At 40.0% G+C, this 25622-nt stretch overlaps 1 long non-coding RNA gene across 1 annotated transcript; it reads right to left on the minus strand.

Annotated features, from left to right (window-relative positions):
* Positions 1-2006: 2006 nt before the first annotated feature.
* On the minus strand, positions 2007-25622 carry LOC121674944. The gene is made up of 3 exons (XR_006019900.1): positions 25518-25622; positions 24702-24920; positions 2007-2179 (listed from the first exon to the last, which is right to left on the minus strand). It is a non-coding gene; the product is annotated as an uncharacterized LOC121674944 (long non-coding RNA).

The raw sequence follows: 25622 nt of genomic DNA on the forward strand, positions 1-25622 counted from the left end.
TTGTACAGTTCACCCTAGACTGTAGATAAGATCTACAACTGGATACATTATAACTGGGAATTTTAAAGCAAGCAGCAAATGTTTACAAATGGAGAAAAAAAGTGTCACTGAACTACTCTCCAGTATGGGGGTTGTTTAATGAAGTGAGTGAAGGGATTTTCAGCTTTATAAAAGACATTTTTATAGTTGGACTGTGTTTGTTAAACTTGCATTAAATTAATCACTGGTGTAATCCCAATGACATTAGGCACTGAAATCAACCACTGGTTGGGGCTATCCAGTTACTACAACTTCAGTTAGATTAATTTCCTCACCCTGAGACTAATCAGGGAAGCACACAGGTCTCAAAGAGGGAAAAGAATGGATAAAATTGAGTAAAGACTGAAGTTTCATTTAGATGTCTACACCCAAATTAAAGCCCCAAGTTAGCAGGTAGGTCTTAATGATGGAGGCACTGTTTTTCCATAGATATTTCACTGCCGGTCTTGACAAATCTGAGCACATCAGCTCTACAGAGTGCCCAAGTGACATCAGGGTCCAGAAATAAGCAGTCTTCTGGCTAAAATTCAGTGCAGTAGATATTTCTAGATTGCTGTAGATATCCTGAAATAAAATAATCTGACTGAAGAATATATTCCATCCCATTAAAACAGCAGGAAAAAAAGCATCTGTGGGTGGATCATATAGGTGAATGACAGGGTTTGAACACCTTGTTGTGCCCTGGTCTGCTCAGTGGCCTTAGGGGAATGTTGTTTGATTCACTCTGGGTGGTGTGTGGGAGAAACAACAATATTCTCAGGAGCTTCAGTGACAAACTTTTACTTGCAAACTTTAGAACACTAAGGTAGAATAAGGTACTTGGCAAATTTTAAAACAACATCCAGACAAAGTAAGGTACTTCATAAACTTTAACTTAGCAAATGTAAACTTATCCAACTTGAACTTACCCAGACACAAGGCACTTACTGAGGCATTGACTGGAATTTTTTAGTCTGGCTTACAATATATTTGGAGAAGAAGTTAGAATAAGACAGAGAGAAAGAAAGAAAGAAAAAGAAATGCTAAGAGTAGAAAAATATCCCCACCCATGGATTCAGCCACAAGACTAGATTGTTGCAATTTACCTGTTGGTAAAAGTGATGGTCGCAGTCTTGTTCTGTCAGAGGTGGGGAAAGCCCACAAAACATGAAGTCCAATGGGTTAATATACATTTAGGTTTAGGTGGAATGCCCAGGTACCTCCCCCTGAGTGGAGAGTTTTACACTGTCTGTTACAACAGTGTGGATCTGTTACAACACTGTGGATCATGCCCAGTCCTTTGGTGGAAGGCCCCAGAGATGAGTCTGGGGGCACTTTGGGGGTCTTTGATGGTTTATGATCCCTTCTAAGACATGACGCTGCCTCTCACATCAGTGCAGTTGAGCCAGTTATGCCCCATCAGAAGGGATGAATAATATGAATGTCCCAATACCTACCCGGGGATGGGAGGAAGTTTACACTGAGTCAGTTGTGTGGGGGAGGACATTGGCACGATAAAAAGCACTGTGAGATACCTCACAGGATCTGCTTCTTATCAGCCCTCTCCCCTTACCTGTCTCAAACCCCAGTTTCCTACTAAACAAAGGTTTGTTGTGGTCCTCCTCTGGTGCTCAGCCCTCTGCATCTGGGCTGTTTCCGCGCTCATCGTCAGCAAAGCAACCACGGCTTTTGCAAAAGGCCAATAGCTTGAGCCATTAACCATTAACTTTTCAGTCTCTCACACACCTATGGACAACCTTCAGGTTGCTTATGGAGGAGAGAAAATATTGTTTGTAGAGACATTTTTGGGAGTTATAAACATGTAAATGTGTTATTTATAGAATCTGAATAATGACTACTCCATATGAATCCTTCATGCAAAAAAAAGCATTAGACCTAAGGATCAAGTTAGTGCCCTCCATTGATGTATCTTTACCTTGATTTCACTTGTGTTCAATCTATTGATTGCATCTACTTTCTACCCAGAGGCTTATTATATTAAATATAGCATGCCATTCCCTTGTACTCTATACATAAACAAGATTTACAATTAAAAAGAAATGTTTTATGACAAACACTGACCATATGAAATTCACTTGAAGTTAATGGATACTCACCAGGGAGAAAAGAGACAGGTGGGGTTTTTTTCCAGCTTAGGTAACTAGAAAAAAAACATTCCCAAGACAAACATTAAAATTTGTATCTGTATAGATGAACAAAAATCTTTTTGTAAACTAGTTGCAATGATGTTAAGAGATCTGTTTTTATTTCTATTCTGTATAATAGAAAAGAAATTCACAGCCTGACAGGGTACCAAATCTAATGTAAAATCCCCATTCTGGCATCAAATCCTGATTTCATCACTTTAATGGAGCCTCAGTAACTTAAATGACTTCAACAGAACCTTAAATTGTTTTCACACCTCTCTCTTAGTTTCTTTGATCACACTTCTGTCAGTTGTATTATGAGAACTGGTGAAGTATGCTCCGTGTAAATTCAGACTTGGCCTTTTGTACAGATTTATAATTGGAGATGAACATTCCAGAGTGATATAAATAGCCATCACAACCTAATTGAGGACAGCCTCAGTGTAAAGGACTGAGAGATAAGAATGAGACTACACAGAGATCCTCAAACTTATGATTTAAAAACTAATTAATACAATTTATTTTGAAAGAAAGAAGAGAGTGATAAGAAAGAAAAACCTCTTCTGAAATGATTTCAACTATTGCAGCTGAGAGAACTCTGTCACCCAGATGTAACAAATGGGGTTCTACAGTCAGGAGAGGAATTCAGTAAACAGGAGGAAGGTGTCACTTGGCCAATTAAATCAGCCAAAACTGTAAAATCTCAAAGGTCATGCCCAAGATAAAGACAGCACTAGGATAATTAATTAAAAATTTGAGAATTGATTTCCTCAAAGAAGCAAAAAGTGAAGAAAAGACAAGAAAGAAATTACAATCAGTAGACAAAGATGTACAAAGTTTTAGGGAAGAGAAAAAAGAGGACACATTAAATGTAAAATGCAGACATAAATTGATAGAAATTAAGAAAACCCCAAAGAGTTCTAGAAATGCACAATGACTTTGTAAGAGAGATTAATGATTTAATTCTTTGACATTAAAGCCTTATCTGGACTGAGGATGGTACACTCATGGAATTAATCTGTGGGTAAATGAAAACTTAGTTATTTTGAAAGACAGAACACTTGGTGGATGAGAATTTAATTCCAGCTCCTCGCAAGTAAAATTCAGACTCAGAAAGGGAGAAATTCCTCATAACCATTAAGGATTATACACTTCGTCGTTGCTATTTATGTGGAAAGTGATGACACTAAGATGAAATGTTGGGATGCAGAAGTGTGAGACTGGAGGATTTGATCTAATAGATTTGCAAAGGGAGCTTTTTAAAAATGACCATTATTTTTTAAATTAAAACTAGCTTGGTTAGTTCTCTGCATCTTTAATGACTTTTAAGATATTCTAAACTATTTGTACTTGTGAGGAAGAGGAAAAGATGCAGTGTGACATTTTATGTGCTGGTGCTGTAAATGTTCACTAGTTCCATATACAAACATCAATCTGGTACAGCTAATCAGGATGTTTGGGTGTTGAACTCTGGCAGCAGCCAGTGGTTGAACTCTGAAGATCTACAATCACTGCTTTTCTTTTAAGGGTCTGACAAGTAGGTTTTTAGATATTTGAATGAGATTTTTAGGACAATCAAAGTGACTACAGAAAGAAATCACATGCACTGAGAGCACTCTGAGATTATGGGATAAATTCAGCCCTGGGAATCCTAGGGGAAGCCAACACTATAATTGCCAAGAGAGAACTCTATGTAAGCTCAGGAGGTAATGCTGAGAATGCTAAGCACAACAATGAGGAGACACAAAACAAGAGTAGTTTAAAGACAATTGTACCACATCTTTTCTGTGTCAATAAAAAAAATTTGCACTGTTTTCAGTAAGTCATGATCAAAATTTACTGGAAGAAATGCTCCAGGACAAGATTTGCAAGGAGAAGGGGAGATCTTGACTGTAGGCATAAAAAGAAATATTACTAGTATTTACTATACCTAGTCTTAGATTTTATAGAATCTCCTAGAATTTCCTGTTCAAAAGAAATCCTACATAGAGCTAGTTGAAGCAATTGCTACTGAAGGTACCACACATCTGCAAGACATGCATTAAACTCCAACATCTTTTGTAAGATGAAGCAAAGAACTGAGCATTATCATAACTCAAAGGTAATTTCAACTTCTTAATTACATCAGCTCAATTGAGTCAACAAAATTGTAATAGTTTGAGAAGGGAAACAGAAGCCTGGCAAATGAGAAAATATTTTTCTCAGTTTTATGATTTTCAGTGTTTCTATCAGAACAAACAAAAGGTAACGTGTCTCTAGCCAGACAAAAATGCAGGAGAATATCCCAGCATATTTTTCCATACCTGACCTACATACTGCACTACATCTTCCTAAAGTTAAGCAGCAACCATAGATACTTCAGAGATTTTCTTTCAGACAGAACATTCCCAACAGTCAGCAAATGCACCATACTGGTATAAGTGGGAGGTGGACTTTTCTAGTATAGACTCCCATTAAAATTTTCTCGTGAGGTATGTGCCTGAGCTTCACTGAGTGCTTATATGTCAATGGAGATAAAAAGTTCCTATTTCTTGTAGAAAAACAGGTGATCCTAAAGGTCTCTAACAAGGGGAACAAGTTGTCACATTCCATAAATGCACCATTCTGACATGTGGGCAAACCTATTGACTGAAGGTGCAAAAACCTAAGATTCTGCATTCATTTTCACTGAAAAGGTCAACTGTGAGTTCTTTTTTTTCAAGAACAGTAGGTGCTTCTGGAGTTTTCTTTCTCCCTTAATAAACCTTATGGAGGAAGAAGTAAAGGTCAGGAGCACTGGTGTAGGAAAGACTACTGCAGCAATCTAAAAAAGAGCACTGAAGAATGGGCATGAGAGTAGCCTCAGAATATGTAAATGCTCTTCCTCTGCTCCCAGTTCCTCAGAGGCTGCACAAAAGGCACTGGGCTTACCCTGATTTAGGAGGATGGACTAGATAACCTCTTAACCTTCAGCCCTATTATTTTCCATGAATCAGCAGAAAGAGAAACTCCCTCGGTTCTTGAGGTTCCAAACTCCCATTTTTCTTTTCAGGTGTCTAAATTATATAAACACATGAATCTTATCACTAGACACAAACCAGACCCAACATAATTACAATGCACATCAGTTATCGGTAGATTCTTGGTCCTGCCCCTACTGACTTTCTTAGGAGTGCAAACATATAAAATATACAATGCAAATCTTGTCATACACACAAAAATTTAGGAATAATCACTGTGGTGGTTCTGCTTGTTGGATTTGATCATCAGTAATTTTGTCAATTTTTGTCATCAAGGAAAGCCCATTTTGTTAATACATTACCAATGTGAGCTAGGATGCTTTCAAGGTATCTAACAACTACTGCAAGTGTCTAAAATACCATTTATTTCATGCCAACTTCATCTTTATTCATCAAACAGTACCCTATAATTACACATATTCAGAGACTTTAATAAATAGATTTTTACTGCCACAGCCATCTTCTCCATAAAAAAAGATGTCTAGCTGTCAGGCTGGCAAGACTTTCTTTCCTTACAACTGTTTTTATTGCATTTTGAAAATGAGATTGTAGGACAGCAAAGACAGGTGAAACGGATTCTTGCTCAACACATACTGAACATAAGGGTTTGCTCCATTTTTCCTGACATTACTTAGCTTTCTTAAGGCTGCATTGTGTGATCTTTTATGAAAGTCACTTTGTGACCATTTCTGGCAGTCACAAATTAGTCTCTGCTGTTTGGTGATGCAAGACAACCTGCTAGTTCCTTGGAGAAGCAAACCAGCAGCACCACAAATGATAAACTTCCCAAAGTCAAACATGTTTCTTGTTTCAGCCTTGTCAGACAAGCTACAGAGATCTTTAACTTCAATTATTTGTAACTGCCTGGAAGTCAGCATAAGCTGTCCATATGGGAAGCTTGACAAAGCTGTCAATAATGCCTGTTTCACTGCAAATCTATGCCAAAGAACTTTCTGCTTGTATAAAATTAGACAATGATTTTCATTTTTCATTTTAGTTCCCTTCTCAGTATTTTAGGAAGAAAGGAATGGGCCTACCATTAGGTAAAAATGTAAGTCGAGGATGTATGCATGAGGAAAGCACAGACAGCAATGAACTGGCATGCATAACATAGTATCCATTACTGAGCCCCTGGGCATGTATTTGACTGAAGCTACTTTCAGTCAGCTTGCACATTTTTGCACACAATTTATAGTTGAAAGTATGTGTTGCTAGTTTGGGAGTTTAGGCAGGTTAAGTCTGGCATCTGATTTTCAATAACATGTAGGAAACACTGGAATAATTTACACTCCCATAGCACCACTATACACTCAGAGTAGCACAATTTAAACAGTAAAATGTATGAGTTTGCATCTGGGATGCTGCATTAATTTATTGTATATCTCTGCAGTTTATTTCTGAAGTAAAACCCAGGCTCTCTTGAAATCAATAAGAATTTTACCACCTGCTTCAGCACAGCCCAGACTTTATCCTTATGATGTGGGCTTGCACAGCAGAGGGAAAGAGACAAAAAAGACATCCATAGCATTTTTTGTTTCATGCTCTTGGCTGAAATCGTCAGAACTTGAAGAAGGAGCCTCTCTTAGACAATACTAGTTTTTAAATTTTAATTTTTAAATTCAGGAGGTCTAGTTTGGTCGCCTGTGGCTTTGGCTACAAAGGGAGATCCTCTGCGGCTCAGGGAACTCCAGCAGCATAGGAAAAGCATTGCCCTCCTGGCAGCAGCTGCTGCAAGGGCCCCTTCAGGCTGTGAAGAGCTCAGCACACACTACCAAAAGAGGGAGAAAGGAGGTATTGCCAGACCAGACCGTTCATCCCAGGCATCTGCAAGCCTGGAAGTGGCAGGCTGTGGAGCTTTCCAAGCGGGCCTGTTTCTCACAGCCCAGATTTGGCACCAACTGAGTGTTGTTCCTTGGCAGTGTCCATACTGATTAAGATCACTGAAGCAAACAGGGAAAACAGCCCTCTCATCCCTGAAAGCAGTTTCTGCTCTGCTAGGGTTAAGCAATGCAGAGAAGATGGATCTCATGTAGTTTCCTTTGGGAATTACCAACACAGCTGCCTGAGTCCTGTGCCTCTTTGTGATTTCTCACCAACACACAACTAGTGTAAATGATGTGGAAATGCTCCTCCCCATGCAATTACAGCCCTTTTAATTACCATGATACAAGCACTTCCACACAGAAAGCACTGGAAAAGCTGTTATTACTCAGAAATTTCCCCAAGGAAAAGTCAGCCATGAAAACTAAACCATTTACAAATTTTGTCCAGAACGCTAGGTGTTTTCCTCCTGGGACATCTCACATCCACTTAAGACTATAGAACAGAGGTAGTTATTCTAACTAGACTATTTTACATTGAGAAGCTTGTGATCCATGTGCTGGTTATCCAGAGCAGGCACAGGCACATGCTGTGCTGAGCCACACTGTGCTACACATATTGCTTGGCCTTCTGGATTGTGCTGTGCTCTACATATGCCTTAAACCTAAACTCGACTAGTTAATCACAATGGAAAAGCTTGATGGTTACTATCACTTGGCACCAGTGATGATGCCACAACATGTCCTTGTCTTTATCTTGAAAGGAAGCAGGTTATTTTACTTCTAAGAAAGTCCTCTCAAAACTTGAAGACTTCCATGCCAGTGAATCTCACCCCTGATGGGAAGTCCGCACAGTGTGCCATGCCCTGACCATAGGTCAGTCTGGAGCCACATTTGTCTCGAGGTTCCCAGCGTCAGCAAGGACACTAGATTTTATAACTTGCTATCACATTTGAACGAGCACTCCTGGTGCAAGACAATGTAGAGAAGGAATTGTGACATCTTTATTTTCTCCTATTACCTAAATACTCCTGGAGGCATATTAGGGTAGCTAATTAATGTTAATCAGCAGAAGCAAGGATGGGAGGATTTAACCCTAAACACTGCAAAATAGCTGACTTTCCAAACTGTTTTTTTTTCTTTACATCACAATTCCATCTGCTTCTTTGAAAACTCATATGCTTACATCCAGCCAATAATCCCACCCTGCACTTTGAGAGCCAAAGTTACTGGGTAACAGGTACTCAGGTTGCTCATAGTTCACTGAGATCAGGTTTGATACCAAAGCTTTTCATGGAGTCAGATTGCAGGCTGCAACTGCGAGAGCTATCCTCTTCTGAAATACATCCCACTCAATTTAGCAATGATACAGAAAGAAATACAATGTGAGAATTATAAACTCCTAGTTAATCCCAAACTTGTGTGGGATTTGCCACTCCGGTTGGATCTCTGTAAGTCTATGAGGCCTGATCAGATTCATCCAAGGGTATGCAAAGAGCAGGCTGATGTCATCACAAGACCTCTCTCAATGATTTTTGAAGAGTCTTAGGAATCTGGACAGGTCCTAGCAGACTGGAACCTGGCAGACATTTTCCCAATTTTCAAGAAGGCCAAGATGGATGGCCCTCGAAACTACAGGCCTGTCAGTCTCATTTCAGTGACTGGTAAAATTATGGAGAATATTCTGGAAGGTACTGAAGGGACAGGCACTGATCTCTTTTGCCTGGTGACCAGTGACAGGACCCAAGGGAATGGCCTGAAGCTGTGTCAGGGGAGGTTTAAGTTGGATATTAGGAAAAAGGGATTCACCCAGAGGGGGACTGGGCACTGGAACAGATTCCCCAGGGAAGTAGTCACAGCACTGGGTCTGACAGAGTTCAAGAAGCTTTTAGAAATGCTGTCATACACAGTGTGATTTTTGGGGTTGTCCTGTGCAGGGCCAGGAGCTGACTCGATGACTCTTCTATCTCAGGATATTCTATAATACTTCATGATTCTATGACAGATGCCTTTGCTTGCTGAGTAGCACAGACAGAATCCTCTGTGTTCGTTGAAGCTGCCACTTGCAATGTGGAGGAGAAATGGCTGTGAGCTCATAATAAGAAGGGAAAAATCAGAGAAAAATACATCAGCACATGCAAAATTAGCAGCATTAGTGCACACAGTAAACGTATATTTTAGAATCATAAAATATTCTAAGTTAGAAGGTACCAACTTGACTTCCTGGAAATCTGATGTCAGCCCTAGTTGCAGCTCACTTTAGTATGCTGCATTTAAAATGCTTCCCTTGTATTTGTAAAGGTTGTCTGAGTCCCCAGTTCAGAAAAGACCCTGAAATATCTTGAGGAGAGAAGTTCTTGATTCCTCAGCCCAGCAGCTGAAATTCAGGCATTTGTAAATGAGTTCCTGTGTTGTGCCATCCCTCCAGTCCCTGCAGGCTGTGATCTGGGGAGCTGGCAGGATACTGCAGCTGGCAGAGCTCCTGCTCCCTGAGCATGGGAGTGAGCAAGGCACACACTGTCAGCTTCAACACCTGCTAACTGGGAACAGAGCTCACAGCAGTGATGCAATATCCATCCTATCACTTGCAAAAATACCCACATCTATATCCACGATAAAGCTGAAGTCATGGGTTTCTTATAGTCAGTTTTCTGGTGACAGCTAATGTTGCTTATCATCCCTGTACACCTCGTGCCCTGAAAGTTCTCTGAACAGCAGTGGATGTGAATGGCAAATTCTCTACTGCAAATGCACTGTGAATAACTTGCTGAAGACCTTATTAAAGAATATTACCTGTGATGAGAGAGGTACCAATTTGGAGAAATCTGCTTTGCCATAATGGGTTCTCAGAGCTGCTTTAATGGAGAGTCTAAGATTACTCCTTTAAAACATATAGAGTTTATTACTACCTGGCTTTTATTTATGCTTTTGGCATAGAAGTGCTAATGCACAAACTGTAAGAAATCCTATTTTTGTCCAAAAAGAGCCTGAGCAACAGTGAACTCTTCTCAGCAAATAGGCCCATACACCACTCCTGAGTATAAAAACAGCCATGAACAGCAAGCAGTTGTCCATAGTTTATTCTTCAATAGATTGTATCTGGGAACAAATGGCTTTTCAAAAAGCAGGAGTTTCAGGAAGCTTAAAAGTCTTTTAAAGCAGGATTTTCTATTTTCCATCTTAAACACAGCACTGCATTCCTGCTCAAAATCTTGTTAGCACAGCTGAGAAAACATGCTTGATAAAAAGGCATAACCCATCAACTCTAAAGATGGGATCAGGTCTTAGCATATGGAACTGAATTAAGAAAAAAAGCTTCCAAAAATATTTGTGGGAGACACTGACTTTCTGTTTCTAATCTTCTTTCAAGGCTTATCATGAATCTCTTCTTTCTTGCTTATTTGCATGTCTTTCAGTAATTACCTCTTTCCATCATTTAGTTTATTGCTAAGCTCCATATTATTTGATATAATTTACCCCTATTATTCGATATAATTTCCTCTTATTATTCACCTAGCTTTTATTCTTTATTTCCACCTTGTGCCTGCATTTTTAAATGTCCTTAGGATTCCTTGAGGGTTTATTCTTCCAGGCTGCTCACACCCTGAAATGTTAGACCTGACAGTTCAATGTGCCTGTGATCATTCTTCGCTGAGACAAGATGTCTTTTCTTATCTTCCCAGCTTCCCCACAGATGCAGAACATCGTGTGTCTTTCCTTATTCCCCTTCAGAGAAGAGGCAAAACAGGGTGCTTTTTTTCTTTTTTTTTGAAAGAGGGAGAGAGAGTGAACAGGTACTGTTCATGTTTCTTCAGCTACCTCTCCTTCTCCTGAAGTGATGAGCATCTCAGCAGGCCCCAAATCCTTGCCATTTCCCTTGTAGTCTCTACTGCTGGTAAATCTTCCCATTTCAGCACTGAGGAAAGAAACACTTCTGTTCACAGATGGTCAGAGAAAAAAAAAAAACAAACCACAGTAGGATTAAATCTACTGCTTCTTAATTATTTTAAGATTTGAGCAGTTGGTGCTGCAAGAAATCAGCCACATGACCTCTTACCTCCAAAAGAGCCTCTTGCTTCCAAAAGAGTTTCCGCTTGAGTGCTGAGCACAACTTCAAGTAGGAGTCTGACTTGTCAGGTTTCAGAGGAATAAAATACTTTAAAAGTCTCCTTTCTACCTCCTAGACTGTCAGGTAACAGCATTTTGCAGAGGTAGGTGCAGAAACAAGCAAAAGAGGCAGCCATTGAGTGGCTTTGTATTGCGCCATTGTGAAAGAACAAACAGCTTTTTTCGAACAGACTTCCCGATCTGTGAGTCTCTCTCGCCACACACAGACACACATGAGAAATGCCTGTAGGCTGCCATCACTCCTGGTAACACAAGGCAAATGTATTTATGCTTGCACTGTTGGACAGTGTGTTATGCAACGTGACACCATACACATGCCTGGGAGAAGAGTTTAGAGCAAGGAACATTTTGCTATTGAAACTTGTTTCAGTTGAAATGGCAGAGCAGAGAGATCAGCAGAGCAGTGCAGTTGGATGTAGCTGCAGAGATTACTTGTGACCCCTGTGACTGGTCAATCAGGCAAATTCCTGAAGCACTCAGTGTGGGACAGCCACCACATCTCCTGCAATGCCTAGTAGGAAGCATTTTGTTACAGTGACAGTGCAACTCTTCTGGTATAACATTCTCCCCCAGTGCTTCAATGAAATACATCACTGGCTGCTTTTACATAGAGAGATGTGTTCTCTCCCACCTTGCCTTCTACTTAATTTCCCCACTAATATCAACCTGGAGACTTCTTATTGATAGGTGCTTATATTCCAGGTCCAGAAGAAGTCTTAAAGCTAAAACTTTATGTCCAAGATTAAACTACCGAGATGAAAGTAACCAGTCCAAAAGTCCTATGTAGCATCTCAAACCAAAAGTCAGTAGGTAACTTCAAAAGACCAAGAACTGAAAACATTATTGTGGTGGGAAAGGGCAGGAAAAGTTAAAAGTGGAAGAAGAGCTCAGGGCCCAGGCCAGCAAATACATATTCTTACTTTAAAGTCATTCCCACCTTAGGCATACTGAGATATATGTTACTTAATATAGTGTCATGAGGATGGATGCACACCTAACTCCTTCCAAACTCTTTGCTTCCTGTTGCTAAGTGGTTGCTTGTTATTAAAGACAAACAAAACACATTAGCAGTATTTGCAATGCAATACAGTCATGATCTGTTAAGTGAGGTGGGGTTCTGGAATGTTCTGCTGGACCCCTGACACTTTGCTGTACCTTTCATAATGTCACAACTGCCTACTTGCAGACAGAGAGCACTGAGGAAAAGGATGATCCATGACCTTGTCTCACATCAGCTGCTTTCTATCTAGCACAATGTAGGCCTTCTCTTACTTGAGAACTCCTGGTATTCCTGGAGAAAATTGAACCAGAAATAGTTATAATTCTGAAAATCTCCAGACTTCAGGGCTGCTTTTGCTGGATTCAGAACACCGGGGTTAAGGCAGACCTAGCAGGGGAATGAAACCATCTGTGTATTGACTGAAGAGTGTATTTTACATCATCTCTGAAATTAAGGATTATGAAACTGACAGGAGAGGGAAATCCATGGTGTTAAAAATAGGATATTCATTAATGTTTGAAAAGCAAAAAAATATCTAAGCTCATGATTTCCCCTCTTCATCTGTAATTCCTATTGTTTATAGACTATTTTAATTAATTTTTTAAAATCTTGCAACCTTATGAACATAGCTGAATCTAAAGTCAGTCTTTGGAGAGTTTACTAGCACCTAAATGCTTCTGAATCTCAAGAGACTTCCAGATGAAACACTTCATCTATGTCACCATATTTTTATTTTCCTGAAAGTGGGGCTGATGTTTTTTCCCTGTGATAGATACCAACAATTATCTTTGAGAGAAAGATTGTTCCGTGGTTAAAAGCGTGGCCCAGGACTCTGGAAACCTACATTTCCATTTGTATTCTGCTCTACTACAGGTGATCCTTATGATGTTGGGCTATTATCATTCCTTGGCCCATTTTCCCTTCTCTAAACTGAAGAAAAGAATATTTCCATGCTTCATGGAAGAGTTATGAGCATAAATTAATTCATATTTATGAGGTACTAAAGGGATACTGATGAGTACCATTAAAAGGCTGACTTACAAATAAAACCCTCTCTGTGTTCTGCATTTCCCCTGATATAGCTGTTTTTCTTTACTTCTTAAAGCAAGGACTTTTTTTTTCAGAGTAGTATTTTTTACTTGTGACATTTCTTGACTTTACTTTGGAACAATAAGTACTTGTACATTGCAGTTCCAGCAATTATTTTTATGCATGATATGCTATATATGAAACTTCCAGTGTCCTTTATAGCCAAATAGAGTAGAATAGTTTCTTTTAAGATTTCTTTTTAAAGCCTGTGAAAAAGCACCAGACTTGCAGCTGACAAGGCAGAAGCATAGCACCTTTACACAAAAAGCAGAGGGAGGATAGGAAGCAGAGAGAAGAGCATCTTTTATGATTATCATTCCATCCTCAGGAGGGCTGACTCATGGGTGAAACTGCAGAATAAAACCCAGTATGTATAAACTCTGCTTTCTTACTCCATCTGCACAGTAGAGGTTTGCAAGGTGTCACCCAAGATGTGACATTTATTTTTGGTGACAACCAAAAAATAAATCAGGCTGAAGTCTCTTAAAAGAAAGCAGAGGAGACTATTTTTCTGTTCTTGATAAGTAAGCTTGAACCACTTTGTTGGCATAAAACCCAGGAAACATTTAGCAGAATTTATCCCTGCTGAGAATTTATATACCAGCTTTGCAAAGGAAATAATGTGTACAAGTTAAGTTTCTTTTGTTGACTGAATGTACTTATTTCTCTAAATATATTTATGAAGACACACTAGCATTATGTAGAAATGAACCACGCAACACTATTCTAAAATTCACACAGGAAATAAAAGCTTTCAAAACATGCAGGGAAAGAAATCCTTTGACTACTATAAAAAGCAGTTTTAAAAGCTTGAGAAAAGAAAGCAGTTCAAAATCTTTTCCTATGCTTGAGCAGTATTAGGAATAATAGGAAGCAGTGTGACACCATTCTGACAAGAAGACTGTTTAAGTAAGCTCCTAGTCAGGGGAATTCAGTCAGCCCTCCAATTACCCTTCCCTCTGAAAGTCATTGAGCTGCATGAAAAAGAGCCATAGAAGAAGGAAGCATTTTAAGCCACATAGTGCCACTTGCAGGTCAAACAGTCCACGACAGCTACATAAGGCAAGGATAGAAGCACACAAATCCATAGCTGTGTAATACAAGCTTCAGTGTGAGATTTGGTAGAGGCACTCTGGAAGAATTTACTTGACATCCTCGAGAGAGAGCAAGTTTGAACAAAGTTAGCTTTGTCACCACGGAAGAAGTTCTTAGCATGTATCTGAGAGTAACTGGGTTGCATGTCCAGGTGACTGGCAGCACAGCAGGATGTCCTGGTTTTCCCAACACAGATGTAGCTGTACAGAAACATCAGCATGTTGAGTAAATGCTCTTGGATGACAGAAACAACCAACGACACAGCATGTGGTCAGCTTGGGACTGTACCACGGTGAGTCCTGGCCTTGGGGAAAGGCACATGTACTTTTAAACCATCTTAATCACTCCTCAGGGTTTCTCTGGCTCTTGGTGCCAGTCCATGCTGCCTTGTAACAGGTCTACACTGCACTGGCAGCAGCATTCCCTCTGGGGCGGCTCTGTTGCATCCTGTTCTTCCCCTTTGCTGAGGGAGAAGTGTAGATTTCATCATTTAGATTTCTGTCTGCCACGAGCTACTTTTCTGTAAAAAAAGGATGTCTGTGAGGCTACTCAGGCAAAGGGCTTGACTCCTCACCTGGAGAAAAAAAGATCAGTTCAGGCTTTAGAATTCTCCAGACATCATGTACAGAGGAATCAAGGGAGAACCAACAGTCAGGAGGGAAAGGAGGGCAGTAGACCTGCCATTCCCTGCACAATACGGTTCCTGGAGCCTCAGAAACAGGCAGAAGGGCTGGAAGGCAGCACAGCCATGGTGACACTAGTTCAGTGTGTTCCACTTGGCACGTTCCCCAGGCTGAGGTCCAGCAGAATTCCACCTCAGGTGGCACTTTAAAGCTGCTGGCTGCATTTGAGCAGCAGCACAGCCCGCCCTCCCCCCAGGGCTCCTGTGCTCTGCAAGGTTTGAAAAACGAAATACAGGAATGTTGGCCTCTGGGTCTACATCCCAATTTGTATTTGAAGGGAAGGGGATTCAGAGACTTTCTGTTGAGTTTGGAGGAGGCAGGGAGTGGAGAAAAATGAGTTCAACACATATGTAAGGGGTGGCCTTCATCTCGCAACAGAGATACATTCCTGCTGACATTTAAAATTAGTAACTTGTCAATGGCACCTGAATTATACCCTAAATATCATATTCTGGCACATCCATATTGAGCCTGCATGAGATCATCACTATAATATCCTAGCCACAACTTGGGCTGATATAAAAAGTCGAAGTTGTAAGAAGTGAGAGACTGTAAATATACTAATTACTTTCAATCAGTAGGGTGATAGAGCACTTCAGCAAAAGAAGACAGCCTGGGATTTGTGCTTTGGCTCATATGCTGCTGGACTCTGACCCACTCAGAGAAGTGGGAAAGAGAATTTTTGGATCTTGAAAAGTCAACAGAACCTTCTTGGTTTTGGTTTTTAGGTGCAAGGTCAGTTCATTGAATTGTTTCTATGAAGTATTATGAGTAGATGAGAAGCTGGGAAGATTAAATAACGGTATTCACTAAATTAAGTGGAAATAAGAAAAATGCTGTGGAATTAATGCAACATACTCCTTGAAGTAAAACTTAATTGCTCTATTTTAGTAGTAAATTATAAACATTTCACTCATTGACAGAGAGATAATAATCATAGAACCTAAGCTCAAAATCATTACTTACTATTTTCAGATCTTTATATTTTTGCAATCTTTGTAATCAAGTATTTTGTTTTAAGCATTCTAGAGCAGTTATAAATATACATATTCTATACATTTGTATAGGATTCTCCATGACAAATTTTGATAGAAATTTGCTAACTTACAACGAGTTAAAATTCTGCTGAAAAGGTCTGAACCTAAATTATTAAAAAAAGAAAATGTGCTACATGTATATGCATACAGCATTAACTTGGGGACTCAAAGCATTGTGTATCTCCAGATTTACTTTGTTTGTTTATTATGACTGTAGTACAGTATTTAAATGTCAAATTTTGGCAAGTCTATATTAGAACAAGTACAGCAGCATTCTAGGAAAACTAACAGTGTATTAACATTGTATATTTGGGCTCTCCATCATTTTCTACCACTGGACTTTCCAGAACAAACACAAACTTGATGTCTAATTGGAATAAATGTATTAAATTATTTTTTTAAAAGTCTTGCAAGAGCCTCTTCAGGCTAATTCTTGTAGTTCAGTTTCTTTTTGTAATTACAGAGTGCATTATTTTCATTCTGCATCCAGCAGGACAAGACGACTCATTTGCAGCCAGTGCCCCACTGCTTCTTTCTTTGGACTGACAGGGAACCAAGTCCTCTGATTTCTTCTCCTGTGCAGTTAGCACAAGAGCACAGGCCAAAGACTGAGTCTCTCTGCACCAAACCAGCTGACAGCTGGCATGGCCAGCTCCAACCCAGATGTACCACATCCACCTGGACTTCTTCTGACTTCTGAAGAGCCCTTTGTGTACAGCTCCACCATGCTCCTCCAGGTTTGAGATTATGGTCCCTCAAAGCCAGCTTTGGACCAATGCTGCTTCATTTGATCTCTGTTGAGGCTCAGCTAATATGCCTAACAGGACCTGAGCTACTCTGCACAGGTTTGCATCTCATTTATCAGTCAGGGGTTTAACAACTGCAATGGAGAGCTGAGTGTCCTGGTACTAAATCTGGTCAGGTACTCAGCACCTCCTCTGTCAGACACTGTTTTTGAGGCCCCAAATATTTAGCTCCTTAAGGAACAGGACAATGTCCCATTTATTTTGTTCCTCTAGTTTTAAATCCTGTATTAAGGCTGTACTTGTTACCTGGCCAGCCAAATAAGACCGTGACTATTGTAAGTCAACGGCTCAGAAGCCTGGGGTCTAATACTTCATATAAATTCTGGCACCACTCAATTTCCTCAACAACATGTTCTCAGAGTTAACTGAAATTCCAAGGGGAAAAAAGCATTTCCATATATTAATGGGGTACGGAAAATGCTGGTTCTGCCTTTGACAAAGTTTTAAACAGATGTATAATTCTTCTCATTAACAAACTGAAAAGGTATGCATTTTCTGTCACAGATGCAAATGTAACATTTGTAAGAATCAGTAAATACTTTTCCACTGCAATGTAAATAGGCTTGACAGCTTGAATCTGCCACAAATCTAAGTGATAATTATGCAAATGTCATACAATACCAAAGGAAAACAGTTTCTTAAATATTCATGTATGAATATTTGTGCTTATAGCAAGATACATAATATTCAAAGTGTACTGACCAAAAAATATCTGTGACAGCTCTATTGTGCATGAACAGTAAGGAATACTCAGTGCCATCCTTCATACTTGTGGTCACAATAATTATTACAAATCTTTCTTGCTAATCTGCCTCCAGGGGTATGGCTGTGTAGTCCACCCACAAGAGATCCAACAGCTAAGTATGCACTGCCACATAGACTGCCAGAATATGCCACTATGTCACCACCACTGTATGCCACAGAGGGCTGGTTGAGGACATGCTCGCTGTCAGAACCTGAAGGAAGAGGCATTATCTGTGACAAAAGCATCTTTCTTTTACTGGGCCTTTCAGAGTTCTCGGAAAAATTCTCACCTCATTTGTATGTCTGCAGATTAGCAGCAATTACTATCTTCAAGGGAATTCCATATATAAAGTTTCACTTTGGAGGGTGATGAAATCCACTCAGTCCAGTATTAGAATTGTAACATTTTTGCTATTGTAACAGTAGGCCTTCAGACTCACTCTCTTAGAAGTTGGTATCTTACATGACCACCAGGTCTAGACTGGTATTGGGCACAGCATTAACCACTTCTGCCTCTGCACTATTGGGAAACCCGGTGTCTTCAACTGGCAATATCTGGGGATACACAAGAACTCTGCTCAGTCCTTTATGACACAGGACCCTTGGCAAAATGGATTCCTGGCATTTCGACAATTAAAAAAGTATCTTCTTGAAAATGCACCATCAGTTTGGCTCCCCTTTGGTGTTCAAAGGGCCTGGATCTTTCCTAGCAAGGTCACAGTGCTGCCTATTTCAATGAGATCTCAGTATGAGTCCATCTGGAATACCTACTAAAGATATGGAAGCCTAGGAGGTGCTAATAACCCCTTTGAAGATAAGGAGAGTATTTTTCTCTGAGGTCTGTGGAAACACATGCAAAAATATACCTGTAATTCCTTTTCTGACCCTTTCACACCACTATGATCAGGATTCCAGGTTTTAAGATTAACCCATGATGGACGATAAGAAGGCTGGCCTCTACACCAGGCCATGACCACAAAGAAAGTGGCTATAAAATGAGTGATGTGAATGAAACTTGTGCAAGCCCTTGGACTGCAAAATCAGTGATTGGTAAGAAGAAAGTGGATTGAAAAAGAAATAGACCCTTGCCTCAGAATATTTCCTGCAATCTTCCTCTTTTATCTAAATTAGTCTTCACCAGCGGAAATTGGTTAAAGGTTGTCACACTAGGGGAAGAGTAATAAAGAAGCATATAAATGGTATAATCTTTATTGCATTCATCCTGTTAATGATTATCTCCCTGCCATCTGATGTCAGCAGCAAATTACAGTACAGATGAAATCTCTAATTTCTGATCTGATCTCACCATTCCCTCTTTATTTCATAGTGTTACAATAGTACAGGCTATACCTGAGACGAACTTCCTGCACTTCTGTTAAAGTTTTTATATCTGTGTTTAAATTTTGAAAGACTAACCTGTGTTACCAATAATAATGATCTTTAACACAAGGATATATAAGAAGTGGGATATACTCTGACTGAATTAAACATCACTGCATCCTTTCAGCCTAGAATACATCTTGGTTTAGACAGTACAGAAAAATTGACTTGATGCTATGAGTATATATCTTTCCTCCTACCATACAGAAAATATTCTTCTGCATCTCCAAATATCTCTGTACTTATTGTGCTGTAAGAGTGTCTAAAGAATCTAACAATAAGCCTTAGCATGGCAACAACTGTACAAATTCAAAGCTCTGCCTCCAGAAGGTCTTCTCGCTACCCATTTGGATTCAGGGTTAACATTTCCCTCAGCTGGTCTAGTGTAAGAGGGAGGGTAGTGTTCAAGAGGAACATAAAGTACAGACAAGGGCAATAGGTTATTTTGATCTCTTGAGGAAGCCCCTGTTTCACCTTTTCCAAAGGAGCACATTCAGTGCTACTCCACAGCCATTCTAATAATCAGCAAGTCAGGTTTGTTGGCAGGAAGGAAAAATCCCCTGTACCTCTGTGGCATTCACCTCTATTCAGAGATCATCCTCCCCTCTGGATAGTGACCTGCACCAGCAAAGAGTCTCCTCAGCCCCTTCTCAGCCACACAAACAAACTCAGTACTCATCTTCTGCTGTTCAGATTGTCAGCAAAGCACACAATTCAACTCTTAGGCAGGCAGCAAAGGTCAAATAAGGACCCTTAGGATCATGCAGGATCTGTTTTCCTCTTCTTCCCTCAGCTACTGCATTTGGGTGTTAGAAATCACAGCCCCCAGAGAGCTCCTTTAAAAGAAATGATCCATGTAGTCCTTTCTTCCCACATGTAGCAAGAGCCTAACAATTCCCTCCTCTCCAGGTCATGTTGTTAATACAGTGTGTGCAGTATAGTTCCCCAAAAGGTGTCCCCCACACATAGAATTCAACAGGTCTTACTGTACCTGTGGAGCCTTTTTTCCTGTGGCCCTGAAGTCTTAACATACTCTAGAGATTTAAAAGTGTTCTTCTCCACAGAACAGACGTCTCTAGTTACGTGGTGTACTCACAGAAGCTCTGCAGTAGTTATGTCTTCCACATGCTTTCAACATCCTCACAACTTCCCAGGCTCCCTGATGAGACATACCCTGTGAGCAGCGCTCGGCCAATCCAGACACTTCTGCAGCCCAACAGAAATTGTGGTGTGAATTTACACACTTTTCAGCTTCACTGATAGGAAAAGCAGAGTTGGTACCAAAGCTGGGAAGTCAGTTTCTCAGCTGCTGTATCCAACTCTTTGTACTTTCCTACAGAATCAAAGCCAAACCACACTTCATGGCGATTTCTAGATCTACAAAGATCACAAGGCTACAAAGAGGGAATCCTGAATTCTTATTTTCACTCTGACACATCTCTCCTGGCTGCATTGTTATGCCATAATCAAGTAGTTAATTTGAAACATATTACTGTTTTAACTAATACGCCGTGTGTAATAATAATAATAAAAATAACAAATACAGCAACGTTAACTAATAGAGCATATTAGGCAGGTGACTCTGACCACCACACTATTCAGAACTGGCTTGAGTGTCCCTATGCAGCTGTGTCCAACCCACCACAAATTATCACTAAAGTGGGAGTGCTAGGTTCCCAAGTCACAGTGTCATTAGGGAGCTGAATCCTTTTGCAATGTTGTTCCATATATACAATAACCATGCTATAACTATCATATATTTTTCAAACAGTTTAACTAAGTAATTTGCGTATCATGTCTTTTACTATCCTTGCTTTTTGTTATCTTTGGTGTGTATCTCATCTATAATTTAGATCTTGGCAGGTGCTGCCTGGCTAAAGGTACTTTGAGTTTCTTAAGTGAATCTCTTGCTAAGCACATTCTTATTTGCAATTTTTTACCTTCCTTGTTTTGAAGCCATTGCTGCTGATCATAATAATTTTGGCAAAGCTTCTCTTCTTATTCTTCCTCAAAGAAAGTCCTCCTCGTTCAAGACCTCATAGCACTGTTAGAAATGTTGAGTCTCACCTGATTTGCCATGCCATGCTATAACACACACTAGCCATTTCAATACTTTGCAAGACACAAAAGCCCTTTTTTCACCTCTATGTCAGCTCCTGAGTGCATTATCTGCCCTTTAAGGCCCTGACCAGCCTCACCTCAGATCCCCATCCATCCCTACCTGCTGGGGCCTTTTTAGGGTCAGGTTGGGTTTTTCCCTTATTCCCTTTTTCAAGCTCTGTCATAGTCTATGCTTGGCCAAGGACTCTCAAACTCTGGACTGACTTCCCAGCTAGACGCTAGCCCTGCCTCACCACTGTTGGCACCCATGTGGTATCCTGGTGCTCTGTCAGGAATCTCCCTTTTAAGGGTGAGGACTTTCCTCAAGGGATGGTAAGTTTTTGGTCCTATAACCAAGAAGTCTGTGACTTTCATTGTGAGGAATGACAGCTTCTTCCTTGACACCAAAGCCAGCCTACACTGAAGACCAAAACTGTAGCAAAGGAAATAACTAGGGTTTGAGAAAAAACTGCTAGTCCTGCAATGAGCTAAATATCTGTTCTGTGGCCATGCAAAGTTTTGCAAATCTTCCATTAGAGATGGAGTAGGGACAGAGATTTCAATCTTAAATCTAAGATGCTTCCAGGATGAAGAAATGTTTCCAGGAATACTTAACATGTAGTCAAACTCCAAGGCTATGCTCTGTTTTATTGTACAATATAACATTTTATTGCCTTGTCTTCAGTTGACACTACTTAAGAATTTGGAGCTGTCATTGGCTCGCTTGTTTTTAAGTACCCTGCATAAAAGTATCTAATCTCAGCACAAGTTTTCATCTTCTGAGCTGTAAGATGCCAGTAGTGGAGTGACATCTCATGATGCTGCCACATACATACTACGGAAAGACATAGTAATTCAAAAGTCACATCGCTGCACCAATTTTACAAATGCCTCAAAGGATGTTGACTCCTCTGTTTATAATGTTAATGGGAGCTCTTATACCCTTCTTTTTGACAGAAAGTTATCCATTGAAGGATATTGGGATGAGGTTAAATACTAATCCAGTAACCTTCTTGTCACGGAAACGGAAGTCTTGTAATATCTGTCTTGCACCCAGGCATAGTAAGAACAGGAGAATATCTTATGGGAGCACTGGATTTGATTTTTTGTTAAGAGGTTACAGTATTCAGGTCTCCTGAATTGTGAATGTTTTTCTAATAACTGTCAATATACTTATGGCAAACTCATTCTTTTTGCACTGAAACTTGCAGATTACGAAAAATAAGCATGGTTCTAATCACCATTAGCATGACTTTAGAAAAAAACGGCATGTCAAGTCATTTCATTATTTCTTTAAAGCAGCGCAAGACATGTTGCTTCTATGAAATGTAAATTGCCTTGTTCATGGCACTCTTTCCTTCTGCTCATTGCTCAGACTATATTCTCATTCAGTGTCCTATTATCTGGTCAATATGAACATGAGTCGTTCTTGATTTGACATCCTTCTTCTCCCAGTAGAAAATTAATCTACTTATGATATTTCTGATTTGCTAATCCAGAGGAACAGCACGCTTTGCCAGCTTGGAACCCAGCATTTCATGCCAGGGCAAGCTGTACTACCTCCTGTGTTGTCTGATATAAAAAGCCTGCAGGCTCTTCCTATTAACTGCTCCCTAACGAATGAGAGCTTAATCATTGTACTGCTCACCAGTCAGAAACTGCCACTAAAGACAATACTTTAGCCCTGGGCATGGTCAAAGGCTTCTAAGCATCCCCACTAAACAACTCGCTTCTGCAAGTGCTCCTCCTGAAAGCTCATGCAAGAAGCACTAACACTGCCTACTGGAAAACACACAAGAAATGACAAAATTAAGACCTTGACAATAAGTACTGTACAGGTATATTGTTGGCCAGGACTCAGAGATTGAACAAAGGCAGCCATGGCATAACAGAATTGAGGAAAACTGCTTCAGATGACATAAGAAAGCAACTGAGTAAGTTGCTCGCTCTCACTGCTTTGTAAAAATGATCACAACAGGAACAGTGTCAACAAAGTGTGAACTGGAACCTCACAGTCCTATGCTAGGAAGTGCAGAACTTCTCTTAGATAGCACCAGAATAAGTACTGAGGCTCTGAACAGCTAAACTTTGGGTGCCTATATATTGTCTTGTTAATTGCCACAGCCCGTGGCGTAAATCAAATCTCTCCTGATGGGAGTTTTTAAAGTCCTTGCCAGGAGTTAGTTCGAGAGACAAACGGAGACTTTCAGCCTTCACTGCTGCTAGATAGTTGTTTATTAAGTCTTATCAGAGAAACAGAGTCACTAGCATCACCCAGACACAGCAAAGAGCAGAGAATGCAGGAGAAAGCCCAATTATCAAGATTTACACAGCCTTTTAAAGATAATTTAACCAATGGTTACTAAAAACGTACATTATTTTTACTTTTCCACCAATTATTCAGTAACACAGCCAGGAACTGCAAAGTTTTTTGTCCAATCATCCCAAATTACTTTTACTGCAGAATATGGAGTAGTAGAAGAAGAAGGTTTGGAGAACAACAACAATCCTCCATTTTGATGTTTTTTGCTCTTACCTATTTACTACAAAGAGAAGCCCAAAACCTGTAAATTTTTCACCCTGTGACAATCTTACATAGTAGTCTATCACCTAATTCACACCACTGTATTTTCTAGTTCTTGTCTGATAGCTGGCAATTTTTTCCATGGATGAAGGTCAAAACAGTGTTGTTCAGGGGGGTAAAAACCCTTCAAAACAGGCAGAGAAATATTCTCTACATTCTGGGTTCCTACAGTAAATGATTCCTGTGTACATCAGGTTTTTGAGAATTTTAATAGAATACGTTCCTTCTTCATTACAGCAAAATAACTTGCAGATATCAGGCACAAGCAATGGTGCAGTTCAAGTTATGTAGTAATGAAATGTTGGAGTCTGGCTTTAAAAACAGCTAGGTAAAAAGAAGTACCATAGTTCACTTCATAAAAAGTACATATGGGAACGAGAATGACTGAGTGCACCTAAAGTATTAGCACGATTAAACACCTAAATTCAGAATGGGATGGCAGGGAAACATTAAAATTCTGCTGTTTATATGAGAACATGAGTTACAGGAGAGGTCACATAGATGCAGTAAGAGCCTGTCCTTTTAGCCTGTTGGGGTTTTTTTTGGAAAAAAGAACTCCTGAAGGATGTACCTAAAACACAAAAGTTATCAGGCATGTGCTGGGCAATCTCCCAAACAAAACAGCATTCGAAACTTGGGGCCTTGTTCCTACAACTTCGAGATTATTTAGCTGAAGGTCACTTTTCAAAATCTTTCTGTGGTAATAAATTCATATCAGTCTATTTTTTATACTAGCTCATTTTTCCATATGTGAAATGCTCTAATTGCTCTAATGCTCTTTCTGTGCAATTTGACAACCATTAAAGCCACTCCTGATGAAAGAATAAAGTCCAACTAGATGTAATATGATAGAACCATTTCTAGCATTTCAGAATGTACTGCTGAATCCTGAGTAAACTATTAACCTGTTTAACTGGAAAACTAATTGCAATAGCATAGTACAGGGATCCCTCTGAAAATGAACACCCAGTTTCCATCCAAGCAATGTGCTGCACTTAGAGCCAACAGCTGTGGCTACCTATACTCAAAATACTTCAAATCTATCAGCCCAAGTCTAAAACAGGGCAGTACCTTGCCACTCTATGCGTACCAGACCCACTGATTAGGGTTCCCTCACTGCCACCTTCATACAGCTGCAGACTCATCTGTTCTGTACTTCTGGGCACGAGAACAGGAGAGTTAAATCCAGATGTCCTCAGGGCAACATGGACAGGAGGGAGCACAGGCTGGCTTTTCCACTCCAGTCTGAATGACTGGCCAACAGTGGAGTGGATTATCTTCACAGTGAAGCTAGTGTGAAGAAAGAAAAACAATACTAAATCAGGAGGAAATAATTTTATTCTCCACACCTGTTCTTCATTGGTATGAAAGTGAAACATCTGTTCCTATTTATAAATGAGCAATGAAGCTGCCACAGAGTAAGACAATGGAAGCTTGTCCTCATGAGATAGCAAAAGTACCTTTTCAAGATAGGCAGCTCAGGAAAGCAGCATGCTTTCCACATTCTGGAACAGGAAGGTAAATCATAATCTGATATAAAAATCCCTCAGAGCTGTATTTCCAACACTGCTGAGTTACTTAACTCACAACTTTTGGAATTCCATTATATAAGTTGTCGAAATAATCACACAGCTCTGGGGACAAGCGTAAACACAGGTCTGGTCCTGGCTGCTCTTACATTGATGGGAGATGGACACAAGAGGCTACACATGGAAGAGGAGATTGAATCAGAGGTGTTATACATCTGTCATTGAGTCATGAGGGTGCCAAAAATAAACTAAACAAAGCCAACCAGATTTCTTCATTAACTGCCCAACCAGGGAAATATTTTTAGATATATCCATTCTCCACAGCATAAATACAGAAATCTTAGTCATCACGCCTCACCTTAGAAAGCAAGTTCCTTTAGCCATCACCTCCTTTGACCACTCTCTTCCCAGCGCTTTTATTCAGAGCAGTTGAGGCCATTTCCTCTGCTCCCTGGTCATTGCC

This window comes from Corvus kubaryi, unplaced genomic scaffold (genome assembly GCF_017639235.1).
Source record: "Corvus kubaryi isolate FWS band 111438036 unplaced genomic scaffold, C.kubaryi_AGA036_p1.0 71, whole genome shotgun sequence".
In the NCBI taxonomy this organism is placed as follows: Eukaryota; Metazoa; Chordata; class Aves; order Passeriformes; family Corvidae; genus Corvus; species Corvus kubaryi.